The sequence below is a fragment of the Typopeltis vanoorti genome, chromosome 12 (assembly GCF_054136105.1).
Source record: "Typopeltis vanoorti isolate ZY-2024b chromosome 12, IOZ_Tvanoo_1.0, whole genome shotgun sequence".
NCBI lineage: Eukaryota > Metazoa > Arthropoda > Arachnida > Uropygi > Thelyphonidae > Typopeltis > Typopeltis vanoorti.
Window position 1 is genome coordinate 40,165,678 of NC_143560.1, and position 15,953 is coordinate 40,181,630.

The 15,953-nt window shown below is 35.6% G+C and overlaps 1 long non-coding RNA gene across 1 annotated transcript in view; it reads right to left on the minus strand.

Annotated features, from left to right (window-relative positions):
* Positions 1–1,623: 1,623 nt before the first annotated feature.
* The window catches only part of LOC150100725 (uncharacterized), a 36,616-nt gene continuing 22,286 nt past the window's right edge, over positions 1,624–15,953 (minus strand). Inside the window, exons 3-4 of the long non-coding RNA XR_016549175.1 lie at positions 14,202–14,327; positions 1,624–1,723 (exon numbers count right to left, since the gene is read on the minus strand). This is a non-coding gene — a long non-coding RNA (uncharacterized LOC150100725). The remainder of the gene's footprint in view (positions 1,724–14,201; positions 14,328–15,953) is intronic.

Sequence of the window (15,953 nt, forward strand, 5' to 3'; positions counted from 1 at the left end):
TGTCAATACAATTTAGACAATAATCACAATGCTAAAATGAACCTTGAGATGTAAAGATAAGGAAGTCCTTTTGCCTCTTTACAAGGCCTTGATAAGACCTCATTTGGGCTATTGTGCACAGGTCTGGTCTCCTGCTTTCCACAGTGATTCTGATATAGTGGAGAGAGAGAGAGAGTGCAAAGGAGAGTGTCAAAAATGATATCAGGATTGTGGAATACTGATTATGAAGACAGATTTAGAATTTGTAGGCTGCAGACACTAGCAACAGGAGAAAAAGGGATTATATGATTGAGAATTACAAACTTTTGAAAGGGTTATAAAGAATTTCAGTGAGAATAATTTTGCATTTTATGGAGGGTGGGGAAAGGATGTGAGAGCATCCTTGGAATTTGAGAATGAATGCTGTCAAGAAGGGAGTGAGGGCTAGATTTTTCTCTCATAGTGGTGTGTGATTGGAATGGATTGCTGTTGGATGTTATGTGTGCAAGTAGCTTGAATGAATTCAAGAACAGCTATGACAGCTGGTGTAAATAGTATGGCCTCCCTTGATGAATGAATTCCTCATTCCCTGGAGGTCTCTCTTAATAATAACAATAATAACATTTTGAAACAGAGCTGCATAAATACCAACATCGTGGAAATTTTGTGCTGCTGCTGCTGCTCTTTCTTTATTTAATATATTTTTTAAAATTTTGTTTATTTTTTGTTCTGTTTATCATTTTAAATTAGTGTTAGCTCCCTTTGATGAAGTTGTGGAAATGTAAAATTGTCTGTGGTATTTATAGTTCATATCCAAAGATAAGAAAAAAATCATAGCAAAATATTTTTATTACAGAATAGAAACTAATACAGCAAATTAATAATATGAGTATATATATTTGTATATATCTGTTAAAATACATAAAATCCTAGTTTGGAGATATAGCAGTCTGCCAGTCTTATTGCCAAGCAGTTTAAACTTTTGTGGGAGCTAGCTACAAACAAGAATAAATAAATAAATAATAAAAACCTTCACTGAAAGGAATCTTGTCAGAGAAGTAGAAACAGAATTAATTTATTGAAAATGCTCAAGAAGCTGACATGAACTAAAGCATTATGGAACCAATTCTATTTTAATATGCTCTGCTAAATTACTAAATAGCAACTTTTTTTTAGTATTTTCTGTGTTTATAATAACAACCACAATCATCATTCCATTTTTTGAGCAATATGCTGTGCAATGAAAACCATTCAAAAAGTTGCCAAAATACCATATTTTGGCAACTATAAAATACATAAAATACATTCCTTTCACTGAAAGGAATCTTGTCAGAGAAGTAGAAACAGAATTAATTTATTGAAAATGCTCAAGAAGCTGACATGAACTAAAGCATTATGGAACCAATTCTATTTTAATATGCTCTGCTAAATTACTAAATAGCAACTTTTTTTTAGTATTTTCTGTGTTTATAATAACAACCACAATCATCATTCCATTTTTTGAGCAATATGCTGTGCAATGAAAACCATTCAAAAAGTTGCCAAAATACCATAAGCTAGGGAAAACATGATCTAGATACAATTTTGTACATAACATGCAACATCTGTTCATGTATCTTAAAATAAAAGGACTTTGCTATTAAAGTTTGAAGTATTTGTTACAAGATTACACTATCAAGCTTCACCTGGAACTAATAGTTGGCAAGCAGCTTTATGCTTATCCCAGTGTTTAACTTGGCATGATCTGAAAAAAAAAAAATAAAGGTTAATCAATGCAAATTAACAAAGCACCATAATTTCAGTATTTGATATCAGTTATACTTGTACGAAACAAGTTTGGTTTAAAATTTATCGTATCCTATTGGTGAAAACTGACATCGGACATTGAAGTCTTTGATTGAGAACCATTACAGTTCTCAAATGTTTATTACCACGGTTCTTGAGTACACATATGCTCAAACTTACCTAGTTGCTGACTATGTCTGTGTGATAATACAGTTGATTCTCTAAATCTAAACAGCATTAGTATTAACACTATTATAAATTAACATTAATATAAATGTAACCACAGTGACTGACTATTCTGTGAGAATATTCTAGTTCCATTTTATTTCTTGCCAAGTAAAGTTTTGTGAATATGTTGAAATATTTGATTGATGATTATTTGGTTTTTGTTAGCTTTATTTTGCAGAACATTACTCTAGTATAGTTCGCCCACCGATTAGAGATCCTTCGACACTTCTGCGCATCTTAGAAAAAGGGGAATCCATTCCGATAATAGGGTAATCAGTCCATATTGTGGGATGAGTTGTTTATTATTACAGGTCGGAAAATTAACTTCTCTTTTATGATTATTGCAGTTAACTATGTTGCTTGTATAACAGTTGGACAATTTTACCTATAAAGCACGTGATTTCGCGTGTTAGCGACCGATTCGGACGGCCTTCATTTCTTTCTCCCCTTCAGCATGAATCGACTATTCTTGGAAAGACGCGAAGCAGGGACCTACAAATGGTGGGCGAACTATAATCTCTTGACTGACATTGACCATCCAAATAACCATGTGGATGAAATATATCAATTAATTTATGCTTTTATATTTTCATCATATATCATAAATATATTTTATGCTTTTTATTATGCTTCCATACTATTTCAACAGTATCCAAATGGTATTTCAATTTAAGTGGACACTTTCCATCCATGTAATTTTTGACATTTAAACATGTCAGGACTAGTGGTTAGAAAGGTCTAATCCATTAGGATCAAAGGTTGAAAAAAAGTACCATTAGTTGAAAAAAGTATTACCCTATTGAATACACCATTTTTCTATGTGTATATGAAAAATCTATGACTTCTTCATTGATTTAATCTTGTTATCTTGTTGCATTTGTCCTCACTGATGAGACCTCAATAAATGACAAAAACCAGTCTGGATAGTGACCTTCTAATAATGTTTTTGCTTTATAGAATATTGAAGCAACTGATGAATTCAACAGTATATACAAGTATAATGGTCATGAAGTTACTTCACACTTATGTTTGCACTTGGGTATAGGATTAAAACGAGAATATAATTTCTTGTCTAGTGTAACAGAGAGTGGAAAGTAAATAGTTGCCATAAAACTAATTTAATCTAATATATCTATTAAACACACATGCGGTGTTTTTAATAGGTATATAAATTAAAAGCTATGAAGCCAATGTATCATGTCTGTTAATTGCATGTTCTAATAGCTGGTTTGCCTGCTTTGTGGGATCAAAAACCTGAGTTTCCAGGAGGAGGAAAAACCATGCCACTTCCTTATGAGACTGGGAATGAGGAGGCGGCAGAGAATCTCATGGCAAGTGACCAAGAAAGGTCTGTGGAATGCTTTCCATTTTGTTTATTAGAACAAACTGAAGATGTGTGGATTACAAAATTTTGTTGATACATCCACCACTTTCCACCTTCAGTGCCCAAATTACACACTTCATGATTCTTTAGATACTGTGTGTTCATTTCTTGTGGTATCCAGGATACCACAGTTTGAATTTGGACCCTGAAGGTGAGATATTAGTCAGAAGATACTACTCCCTAGCTGAGGACTATTGCAGGCTACCATCAATCCCTGAAACAGAGGCTGTTTCTGATATGGAGCAGATGCCTATGAAGCCACACCTTACCTGATGGACAGTTGCTGCAGTTCATCTACAGGAGCCTACCCAGGGACATACTTATTTAATGCGATATTACACTGCCATCTTAGAATTCTGTGGCATTTTAGTTGTCAGTCTGTATATAGTTTTCCTCATTAATCTCTTGTATTTCCCCATATATGCTAAATGAATAAATGATTCCAATTATATACTTGATTTAATCCTTTATTCAAGTGTATGCAAACAAAGTTTGCACCTGAAGTATTTTCAGAACTAGGACAACTCGTGGTAAAGGTGGTATAAGTTCTGATCCCTTGCCTTAGTATCCCATAATGCAAAGCACTTATCCTTATGGGTATGTATAATGATGCATTATGGAAAGGGTCACTACCCAGACCACCTTTATTATACTTTATTTTCTGGACTGCCCCAGTCCTGAAAATACTTCAGGTGCAAACTTTGTTTGCATATACTTGGATAAAGGATTAAACCAAGTATATAATTGGTAGCATAGCCAAAAAACTTCCATCGACTATCTCTAATCCAGAGAATTTTAATAATAAGGTGTTGACACCTTTTGGTAACTGGTATATGGTGATATGACTTCTGCATTAGTTCCACCTTAGTATCACTACCTCTGGGTCTGGCTTCCACTGACGAGACCTCAAAGGTTGAAACTGGTCTGGATAGTAACCCTTTCCATAATGCATAGCATTATACATACCCATAAGGATATGTGCTTTGCATTATGGGATACTAAGGCAAGTGATCAGAACTTATACCACCTTTACCACGAGTTGCCCTAGTCCTAAAAATACTTCAGGTGCAAACTTTGTTTGCATACACTTGGATAAAGGATTAAACCAAGTATATAATTGGTAGCATAACCAAGTGAAAAAACTTCCATCGAATAAATGATTCCTTTCACCACAAGGGGCATCTGTGATTATGTGAGATCTAACGTTCCTTGCCAGAGAGAATGGCTAATTTAGAATTCCCTATTTATGACCTTTTCTGGTTCAAGATTTCCTTGCCTCATTTAGTAACATAACATTTATTTGCTGTAGCTACCATTCTTCAAACTCTGATAACACCCCAGACCTCTTTATATTCCTCTCCATGAAACTCGACCATCTGCAATCCAAGTAGTGAGTCATCTAAGTCCACACAACATCCATAATTCCAATTGACTCCACTTTTCCAACACCATTGACTAAGCAGGATGAAAAGCAGAAATCTTTGCAATAAGTTCTCCTTCCAGATACACCATAGAAGTCACCACCCTCTCAGCAACTCAGACCACAATCTTGTCCAAGTCTCCTCTCTCACAGAACATCCCACTTCAAATCACTTATAATTTTGCATCATCTGGCAGTACAAAGATGCCGAATGGGATGACCTCTGAAAATCTACTCCTCCTTTCCATGGTCTGACTATTACTTCAGCACATCTGCCCCTAATACCTGTTTCAAACAAGTGATAGAAATTATCCTCACCAGCCACTAATCGGCCAAAATTCCAAAGGCCAAAATTCTCATACACGTTCCAAGTCTTGGTTCAATGAAAGAAATTCAGTTTACTGCAGGTGGCTCGCATCAAGAATTCCATTTTCATACTCTGACTAATACACAACAAATGTAAAACAGTCATTAGCAGATCTACGAGGATAGTCTGAAAAGTTCTCGACCATAGATGGCAACACTGTCGGCAAGATTTTTTTTTCTAAGTTGGTACATCTGTCATAAGCATCCATGTGAAATTGCAAGTCATTCTATCAAGTAGTTTGTTTTATACAGCTGTCTGAATCAAAAGTGTTGTCTGTATCCCTTGAAATGGATAAAATTGAGTATCGTGTGGTTATAAAATTCTTTGTAAAAGAAGGTTTAATGCGAAAAGAAATTCATTCAAAGTTTATAAAAGTTTATGGACACTCTTCTCCTTCGTTTTCGACAATTAAGAAATGGGCTGCCAAGTTTAAACATGGCCGTACTAGCCTTGAAGATGATCCACGTGAAGGACGTCCAAAAAGTGTAACAACTCCAGAAATCATTGATCAAGTGCATGATATGGTATTGGATGACCAGCAAGTCAAAGTGCATGAAATTGCTGACACTATAGGCATTTCAAAAGAACATGTAGGATATATTTTGCATGAAGAATTGCAAATGAAAAAGCTTTGCGCAAGATGGGTGCCGCGCTTGCTCACAGCAGATCAAAACACACTTGCATGAAAATCTCTGAACAGTGCTTGGAGCATTTTAACAAGAATAAAACTGATTTTCTGCATTGATTTATTAGTATGGATGAGACTTGGATTCACCATTACACACCAGAATCCAAACAGCAGTCAAAACAGTGGATAGAAGCCAATTGTTCAACGCCGAAGAAGGCAAAGTCGGTTCCATCAGCAGGAAAGGTGATGGCATCGGTGTTTTGGGACGCACAAGGCATTTTGTTTATTAATTACCTTGAAAAGGGTAAAACAATAACTGGGGAATATTATTCCAATCTTTTAACCAGACTAGGTGAAAAAATTTGTGAGAAAAAACCCAGTTTGGAGAAGAAAAAAATCATCTTTCATCAGGACAATGCACCTGCCCACAAAGGTTTTTTTTTTTTTTTGACAATAGGAAAATTAAGGGGTCTGCACTATGAACTGCTGGAACATCCACCCTATTCCCCAGAATTGGTTCCCTCTGACTTCTATCTCTTCCTCGCTGGTCATAATTTTTCTTCGAATGAAGAGGTGATTGCAGCTGTAGAGGGGTATTTTGCAGATCTTACTGAGAACTACTATAGGGATGGAATAATGGTGCTGGAGCATCATTGGGATAAATGCATTAGTCTTAAGGGAGATTATGTTGAAAAATAAAAATAATTTTGAAATTATAAATTCATTTTTTCATTGTTAGGCCGAGAACTTTTCAGACCACTCTCGTAAATAAGATTTCATAAAGATCAACAGGAGAAAACTCGACTACTGTCCAAATGGAAGCTATGCTTTGTGATCCCTTGCTAAAGCTGCTGGATGCAACTTCTGCTGACCTGAGCTTCCACTTCTCTCATTCTGATGGTACAACTGTTACTTCACCAAAAGATACAGCTAAAATCTTCTAGCATTGCCCTTTTCCTCAAATTCATGCATTGATGACCAACAGAAATCACCTTCTACCATACCAGGATCTTAGTAAGGTATTTCTCCTGTAGTTTTTTGACAAAGAGACATGAGAAAATGACTAAATAACTTACACTAAAATATCTCTCATAGTTCTCATGGCATCTCTCCAGCTGTTCTCAAACGTGCCCCAGAGCTAACACCTGTCCTGCATCATCTCTACAATCTATTATACATAGCACTTATCCCAATGTATGGAAGTAATCACATATCCAGCCTATTCCAAAAAAAAAGGGAGATAAAAGTGTACCATCAATCTACCAACCAATCACCATCACCTCAGTCTTCTCCAAAATAATGGTAAAAGTCATCAATAGCCAACTTCTCAGCTACCCAGAGACTCACCAGTTAATTAGCAACCACCACTATGGAGAGGTTGAGAGAAACTTGTGCTGTCACTCTAGACATTTCCAGAGCTTTTGATTGTGTCTGACATTGAGGCCTGCTAAACAAGCTGCAATCCTTTGGTCTACCTGCCACCCTCTAAAACAGCTTCCTCTATGGTTGTTCACTGCATGGCATTGTTGATGGTTTCATCTCTTTGACTTCATCACCAATGCAAGAGTACCTCAGGGCTCTGTCCTATCGCCCACTTGCTTTTTCCTGTACATAAACAGCCTACTGTCAATCACCACTAATCCATAGCTTTGCAGACAACAGTACTCTCCATTCACCCTGCTCATTTGACTAACCATGCAGCATACAGTCATTCCTAATGTCAAGGTCATCTAGTTGCTTAAACGTTAATCTGCTTAGTATCCTTTAATGGATGAGGACAATCTGGTCATGTTCAGTGCCACTAAGACAGTCTTGTCTCGTCTCTTGCAAAAGAAATCTCATCTCACATTCCCTTACCCTTAGTATTACACAAAATCACCAGACAAATCAGATCTTTCTGCTTGGACTAGTATTTACATCCAGTCTCTCTCTCTCTCACAAACACATCACATATATAGCTTCCTCAGTATACAAAAATCTAGGCATTCTCTTTTGTTCAAGATACTATGCTACATCCAATCAACTATATACAAACACCAAATCCACCCATGCTTAGAATAATGCTTACATGCTTGCCATGGAGCACCTAAAACATCTCTAAAAATTCTTGGCACTTTCCAGAGGAGAGAGTAATTTGGCACTGTGTCTATTCTACAAGTACTTGGTGATTGCTCCACTTTCTGTTGCACCTATTAATACAAGAGCAGTAGCTACCCAGCATCCCTTTACTGTGCCACAACAAACACATTGAACCTTCTTTTATCCCATCTCTGGAACAGCATTCTACAAGAAGTATTTCCAAACAACTACAACATGCATCTCTTCAAAAAAAAAAAAAAAAAAAAATCACTAAATTTCTCAGTGCTCTCCTGCATCCCAGAGATAGCACTGATGTGTTTATAGGTGCTTCAATCACTCATGTATTCAATAAATATAAAATATATATATATATATATATATATATATATATATATATATATATATACACACACAGTGGTCTGAATACTTCTTGGCCTAACAATGAAAAAAATGAATTTATAAAAAAATCTTGCCGATAGTGTTGCCATCTATGGTCCAGAAATTTTCAGACTACCCTCGTATATAATGAACAGAAGCAAAATCTTTTGAGTAGTCTATGAAGCATATCATCAAATACTTTATGATGATCTGCTAATATAAAAGATCTCCATTCTGTTAACACTGTCTTTCCTGGAACCTGCCTTGTTCCTCAAGTATCTGACTTCAACTTTGGCCTCAATCCTATTTATGAGGGTGGTCTGAAATGTTCTCAGACTCGACCATAGATAGCAACACTATCAGCAACATTTTTTTTTCTAAGTTGGTACATCTCTCATAAGCATCCATGTGAAATTGCAAGTCATTCTTTTGTTTTATACAGCTGTTTGTATAAAACACCAAAAAGCAAAAGTGTTGTCTGTATCCCATGAAATGGATAAAATTGAGTATCGTGTAGTTACAAAATTCTTTGTAAAAGGTTTAACGCCAAAAGAATTTCATTCAAAGTTCATAAAAGTTTATGGATACTCTTCTCCTTCATTTTCGATAATTAAGAAATGGGCTGCTGAGTTTAAACATGGCCGTACCAGCCTTGCAGATGATCCACGTGAAGGACGTCCAAAAAGTGTAACAACACTAGAAATCATTGATCAAGTGCACGATATGGTATTGGATGACCAGCGAGTCAAAGTGCATGAAATTGCTGACACTATAGGCATTTCAAAAGAACGTGCAGGATATATTTTACACGAAGAATTGCAAATGAGGGTATATGCTTGCTCATAGCAGATCAAAAACGCACCCACATGAAAATCTCTGAACAGTGCTTGGAGCATTTTAACAAGAATAAAACTGATTTTGTGCATCGATTTATTACTATGGATGAGACTTGGATTCACCATTACACATCAGAATCCAAACAGCAATCAAAACAGTGGACAGAAGCCGATTGTTCAGCGCCAAAGAAGACAAAGTCGGTTCCATCAGCAGGAAAGGTCATGGCATTGGTGTTTTGGGATGCTGAAGGCATTTTGTTTATTAATAATCTTGAAAAGGGTAAAACAATAACTGGGGAATATTATTCCATTCTTTTAACCAAACTAGCCAAAAAAATTCATGAGAAAAGACCTGGTTTGCAAAAGAACAAAAGCATCTTTCATCAGGACAATGCACCTGCCCACAGAGGTGTTTTGGCAATGGGAAAATTAAGAGATCTGCACTATGAATTGTTGGAACATCTACCCTATTCCCCAGATTTGGCTCCCTCTGACTTCTATCTCTTCCCAAAGCTAAAACTCTTCCTCTTTGATCAGCATTTTTCTTCGAATCATGAGGTGATTGCAGCTATAGAAAAGTATTTTGCAGATCTTTCTGAGAACCACTACATGGATGGGATAATGGCGCTGGAGCATCATGGGAATAAATGTATGTCTTAAAGGGAGATTATGTTGAAAATTAAAAATAATTTTGAAATTATAAATTCATTTTTTCATTGTTAGGCTGAGAACTTTTCAGACCACCCGCGTTAGAACAATCTTTAGTAGATTATTCATTGCATGAGAGCCTAAACTAATAGTTCTGCATTTCTTGCAGTTTTTTCTAATTCAGTGATATGAATACTGACTTCTTTTAGTCTCTAGGCCAAATCCTTACTCTCAGTCTATGAAAAACCCTTATCCTTTTTCATGTTCTATAATCTATAATGAGCTCTTCCTGGTTCTTTTTGCATGCGGGGCTTATTGTTATTAAGGCCAAATGTGCATCTAATAATAAGGTCTTACTGTTCCTTCATTTGTTAAAGATACCAAGAAATTATATATTTGGTTTAATCCTTTATCCAAGTGTAAGCAAGTATTCCAAGTGTTGCTTCATTTGAGTTGGACCTACCTGGAGGTGATTACAACTCATACCCCCCCCCCCACGTGGATAGAATCACTTTCAGATTTCCCTCTCACTCATAGTTTCTCACATTCATTTGTCCTTTCCATGTTTTTGGATATCCTGTTTTTTCCACCAGTACTGTTTCATTCCTGTCCTAGATAACAATCGGTTTGGGAATAAACCTGTACGTAAGTCTAAAAACTAGCCCAAACATCCTCTTGTACATTTAATTGTGTCTCCTCATAAAATTCACATTTATTTGTCCTTGTCCTGCTTTTTTTTTTTTTTAAATGTTGCTCCCACCCACGAAAGGTTTATTTGCAGGCTATTAGTACATTCATACCATGGTAAGCTTTGGTACAAATTTGATTTTATATATATTTTTACTCATATTTTACATAGTCCGGAAACTCTGCTGTAGAGACCAAGCCTAGAACTTATTCAAGCCACTTCATGCCTTCAATATGCAGGGTGGTTGTCTCGCACTAAGCAATGAAATTCATCTAACGACCAGAAACCTTCACAAATATCCATGTCCATAGGGAATTTGAATTCACATCCCGATGGTTGGAGAATGGATACACTATCTCCTTGGGCAACCAGGCCAAGTTTCCCGACTTCTCTGTGCAACATCCTGTGTTCTTCAATCCTTGTCTCTTTATTTCTCAACCCTTCTTCTCTTGATAAGATCCCATGTTGATTTTAACTCAGAGATTCATGGGATTGCTTGGTCTTCTAAATTAGGCTGAGATGTTTCCTGATTACATCCTATATTGTCTTTTTGCTCCCTTCCAGAGCATTGGTGTGTGTTTTTCTTATCAGTCTTCAAAAGTGTATCAAGCTTTTTGATGTTTCTTCTGTGAATCCTCTAGGAACATTCTGACATCTAATTTAGCAGAACAGGACTCCCTTGAGAAGTGTCAGTCTTACTTTAGCTCTCATTATTAGTTGATGGTCTGTATAATATTCTGCTCCTGGACTAGTTCCCCCTAGACCAAACTTGTGACACTCAGGTCTAACTTTCCCACTGTTGTACTGAAATCACCTACAGGACACCTAGTCAAAAATAGTCTATAGGTTTTTATAGAACTCCTTGCTTTCTCCATTAGACCTGTCTGCATGAGATGCATAAACCATCATGACTGACATTTAAGTCTACTAAAAAGTATCCTGTCGTTATGAATTTATAAGCTAGATCCCATCTTATGCTGTTTTTTATTTCTTTTTTATATCTGTCTCATAAATGAAAGTTCACAGGACCTATAGCACATCAGTGGTGAGTGTGAATAAAAGGATAAGAAGAAATTTATTGATGTTTTTTGCATAGCTCATGGTTATAGTCTTTGAGGATGACTGAGTGAACACAGCTATTCCAAAGAACAGAGATAGATGGAATGAAAGAGGAGAAGGAGATTGGTTGATAAGTTTGAAGGTGAATGGTAAATGGATGTTGACCAGCAGCTGCTCTTTTTCTTGCATTTTTGAAAGAGTGGAGTAATGATTATGACCAATTCAGCAGAGTATTGATCATGAAAGTGCTTAGGAGAAGGTAGAAATTGAACATCTGTATGAGAGGGATCAACAGTTAATCTGATAGCTCTCTTCTGAATAGCATCAAGCAATGCTAGTGAAGCATTGGGTGTCCCACCTCAAATGTGTAAGATTTGGGATTTATACAGTGCTAACAGTTGTATAAGTGAAAAATAGTGCCTTATATGGAAAAGTATGCATTGAGTTTTTGGCAACTGCAGAAGATGTGGCCAAGATTTGTTTTTGCTAGGAAAGGCTGGAGGCAGGTCAATCCAAGAAGAGAAAGCTGATCACATTTGATATCTGAATGTTATCAAAAATAAGGGGATGTAACTTGATATCCTTCTTGAGGGAAATTAGTTCACATGGTGTTCCCATCACATTAGAGAATAGTGAAAAGATCAGAATTTAAGACCTTTGTTACAGAGGATATGGAGGCTTCCAATGAAATGATTTGTTTACTCCAAAGATTGTCAAATGAGAGGTAGGAGTGGAGTGTATGGTCATCAGCATAGCTGCAGGTAGGATATGAAATCAGTGACAGTAGGTTATTTATGAACAGGAAGAAGATAGTGAGTGAAAGTACAGATCTCAGGGTACCCCTTCATTGATAGGAAAATTGGAGGAGAGAAAAACACCTTCCAAAAGATGGAAAGTGGATCATAGGATGGTAGTTTGCTGTGCTGTCTTTAGATGTGTCAAGAACAACTAAATGAACTTTCCAAATGTTTTCACGGCTTGCATTCGGAGATCAGCTGTGGATCAAGAGTGGTGGAATCTATACTATTAGTCAATAATCAGCTGGTGGCCCTCCAAGTGTTGTAGAAGTTGGGTTGATGACCTTCTCCATAGTTTTTGAAAGAACAGAAGTGAGAACAATCATCTTTTTTGGGGGGTGGGCTAAATGTAGGCTTGCTTCTATGCTGTAGGGTGATGCCAGTCAAGTATGAAAGAGGCAATTTGGATATATGTTAATTCTGGAGCACAAGTTTTTTGCACGATACATATGATATCAGGACCATATACCTTGTTTGTATATCCAAGTTGTTCAGGATTCTTCTGATTTCTTTCTGGTTCAAAACTAGAGATGGCATAGAGTGAGTAGTTCTTGACAGACTGGGGAGTACTTTGTCATGTCATCAATGCAATAATTGGATGATCAGAGTGGAAATGCAGTTGGGCAGAATTTATGCCTGATGGTCTTGGTCAGTTCTTGCAAGCTGCAATGTAGACTGAATGTGATGCTATAGTTTTATTCACAAGCCATTCATAATATGCTGAATTTTTTTTCATGGCTTTTCTTAGAACACTTCTTGAAGAACCAAGTCTTGGATAATGGTTAGTAATTTTGGGTCAAGTGAAGGATACTTGTATTGGAGACTTGAATATATTTTTTGAATAGGGCATGCTGCCTGAGCCATGAAGATAGTTGTAATTATTCTGCATGACTTGAATATATTTCTTGAACAGGGCCTTCATTTCAGAAACCTTTGCCTAATAGCTACTACATGGTGCTTTGAATTCCCTCCTCCACAAACACACCCAGAGTAAACAACTAATTCATTCTGCCTTCTGAAATGGAATAGAGAAGGACATCTGGTTTCTGTAATTCCTAAGATGTCTACAGACAATACCAAGAGAAGCTCACAGACATTTCACATGTCCATGTAACTTCTGAGGTTAATCCTGTGTCTTCTGTATTCATCATCCATAGTAATATTTTAATTGTATTGGAGATTTGAATATATTTCTTGAACAGGGCATGTTGTCTAATCCCCCAAGACAGCTGTGATTATTCTGCATGACAACTGATTATGTGTGAAATGGAACTAAAGCTGGATATTGCTTACATAGATCTTACCATAGTAACACAGGGGCCTCTCCTTTCACTTGGTTAACAAAATTGGAGTTTTTTAAAAATAAGCAGTTAATGAAAACAGAGATAAAAACTATAATATTCATAATTGAATACATCTTCAATCTGGAAAAATAAAAATCCTGACTGATATGCAAAGTCATAAAAAATCATTTGTACTATTAATTATTAATAGGAATTTTTATCCATTCCTCTCAGATAATAAGAGACCAGTAGTTGAATTACTTAAAACAACTTCAAAACAACTGGTTTTAGAAACATGTACACAAATGTTGTTTATAGTATATAGTTTTACTTTGACAAATTGTTTTTCTGCAGTGAAAAACAGCTGCACATTGTGAGACATATGCTGATTATCTTGTTTTTCTAGACAAATTTATATCAATCCTCTGATATGTGAGCATTTGTATATGCAGATTAGTCAAACATTTATTTGCATAAAGAGGTAGTGAGTACATGCAAGGTAACAAGACAGATTTTGCATGGATGAGAGAGAGAGAGCAGTGAGTAAATAGAGAAATATAGTAGTTGTTAGGCTGATCCTGTTATGAAAATTATTGTGACTTCACAGAGATCTGATGATGGTAGTAATATAAATGAACATACCTTTTGCAATACCATTCATTTTTGCATCTTGAGCATCTTTTATTAGCTGCAGAACCACAAGTAGCACACTTTGGAGTATCCTGAATGACTGTTTCCAAAACATCGAAATTATAGATATCAGCCAATCTGTTTTTTTAAAAAATTAATAATAAATAAATAAATAAAATTAATGTTGCTGTGCTGCAGAAAATAATTATAGAAGAGTGATCATACTAGAATGCTTACAAAATCTTATAATCTTTAAATCAGCAACCTACACAGTATTTGTAATTCTGCTGATTATCACTTCCAGTTATTCATTAACTTAATTGGTTGCAAGAGGTGTAATGCTTATCAGACTGTCTTTTATTGATATCTGTGACTTGTATTTAAAAAAGATATCAAAGAAGAAGATGGGGGATTTTTACCATGTGTTTTTAATTTTTTTGAGGAAGTGGAGTAGGGGGGGAGAGGGAAGGACCATCCTTGGATTCAAAATTTAAATATAAACACTTCAGGATTTGGTGAAATGATTATATTATATGAAACAGATTTTTTTTTTTTTTTTTTTTTTTTGCAGATTTTACTGTTGTTATATAAATGAGTTTTAAACTTGCTGTATATTGTAACTGTATTTGCATATTAAAAAATAAATTAAAAAAATTAAAAACCAGAAGAATAAGTGAATGGAATACCTGCCCTTCAACTAACACACTGCAGATTAAATCTAAATCTCACTATAGGCATGAATCTTTTGTTGTATGTCCTTAAGTAGGAGATGAACTTCATAGCCTAGGCTCACAGTGAGACCACCAGCCTGTTTATTGAAGGCTTGAGGTGGTTTGAAAAATTTTTCTAGAGTAAGGTTTCTAGATTATGTAAAAAATAATAGAAATAAATTTAAAAAATATTAAAAAGGGGAAAAAACTTAGCATATGGTACTAATGTACTATAGGTTTTTACAAATTTTAGTGTTATTCTTGTGTGAATGAGTTTAAAACTTGTAATATACTATAAACTGTGCATTAAAAAAAAAAAAGAAGGATATTGCAAGCCTGGTTGGCTGAGCAGACATCTTATCTGCTCTCCAACCAACAAGCTGCAGGTTCAAATCTCACTATGGACATGAATCTTTTGTGTATGTCCTTAAACTGGAGATGAACTTCATAGCCTGAGAGCACTGCCCTATTTATTGAAAGTGGCTTGAAAAACTTCTCTAGAGCAGAGTTTCTAGATTATATAAAAAATAATAAAAAGAGGGGGGGGGGGGGAAAACCTTAGTCCACCCATGGTACCTATAGTACTAATGCACTATAGGTTTATAACTTTTTGTGGGTGAGAGTTACATGAAAAAAAAATTAAAAAAAAAAATATATATATATATACAGTAGAACTCGGTTATAACGAATTCCACGGGACCACATATATTTGTTCGTAATAACCGTTATTCGTTATATCCAAGAAGGCCATAATTTGAGCGAATTAAAAATGTTTTCAGATTTTTCTCAGCATAGGTATATTGGGTAACATAAATACATATGTGCATACATACATATAAAGAATAAAAATTTATTTTTAAAACTTCACATTTTTACATAAAAAATCATCAAGTGTGCTTTGCTTTGCACAAGACGCATATTTCATATGTTTGAAATTGTTCCTTATACCACTAAGATGCTTGAATGTGTTGTCTGAACTTACAGATCTCGATTCCATAAATCTTGTTAAAATATGTAAAGCACTTTTCTGCTTCACACCAGGTAACGATTTTCT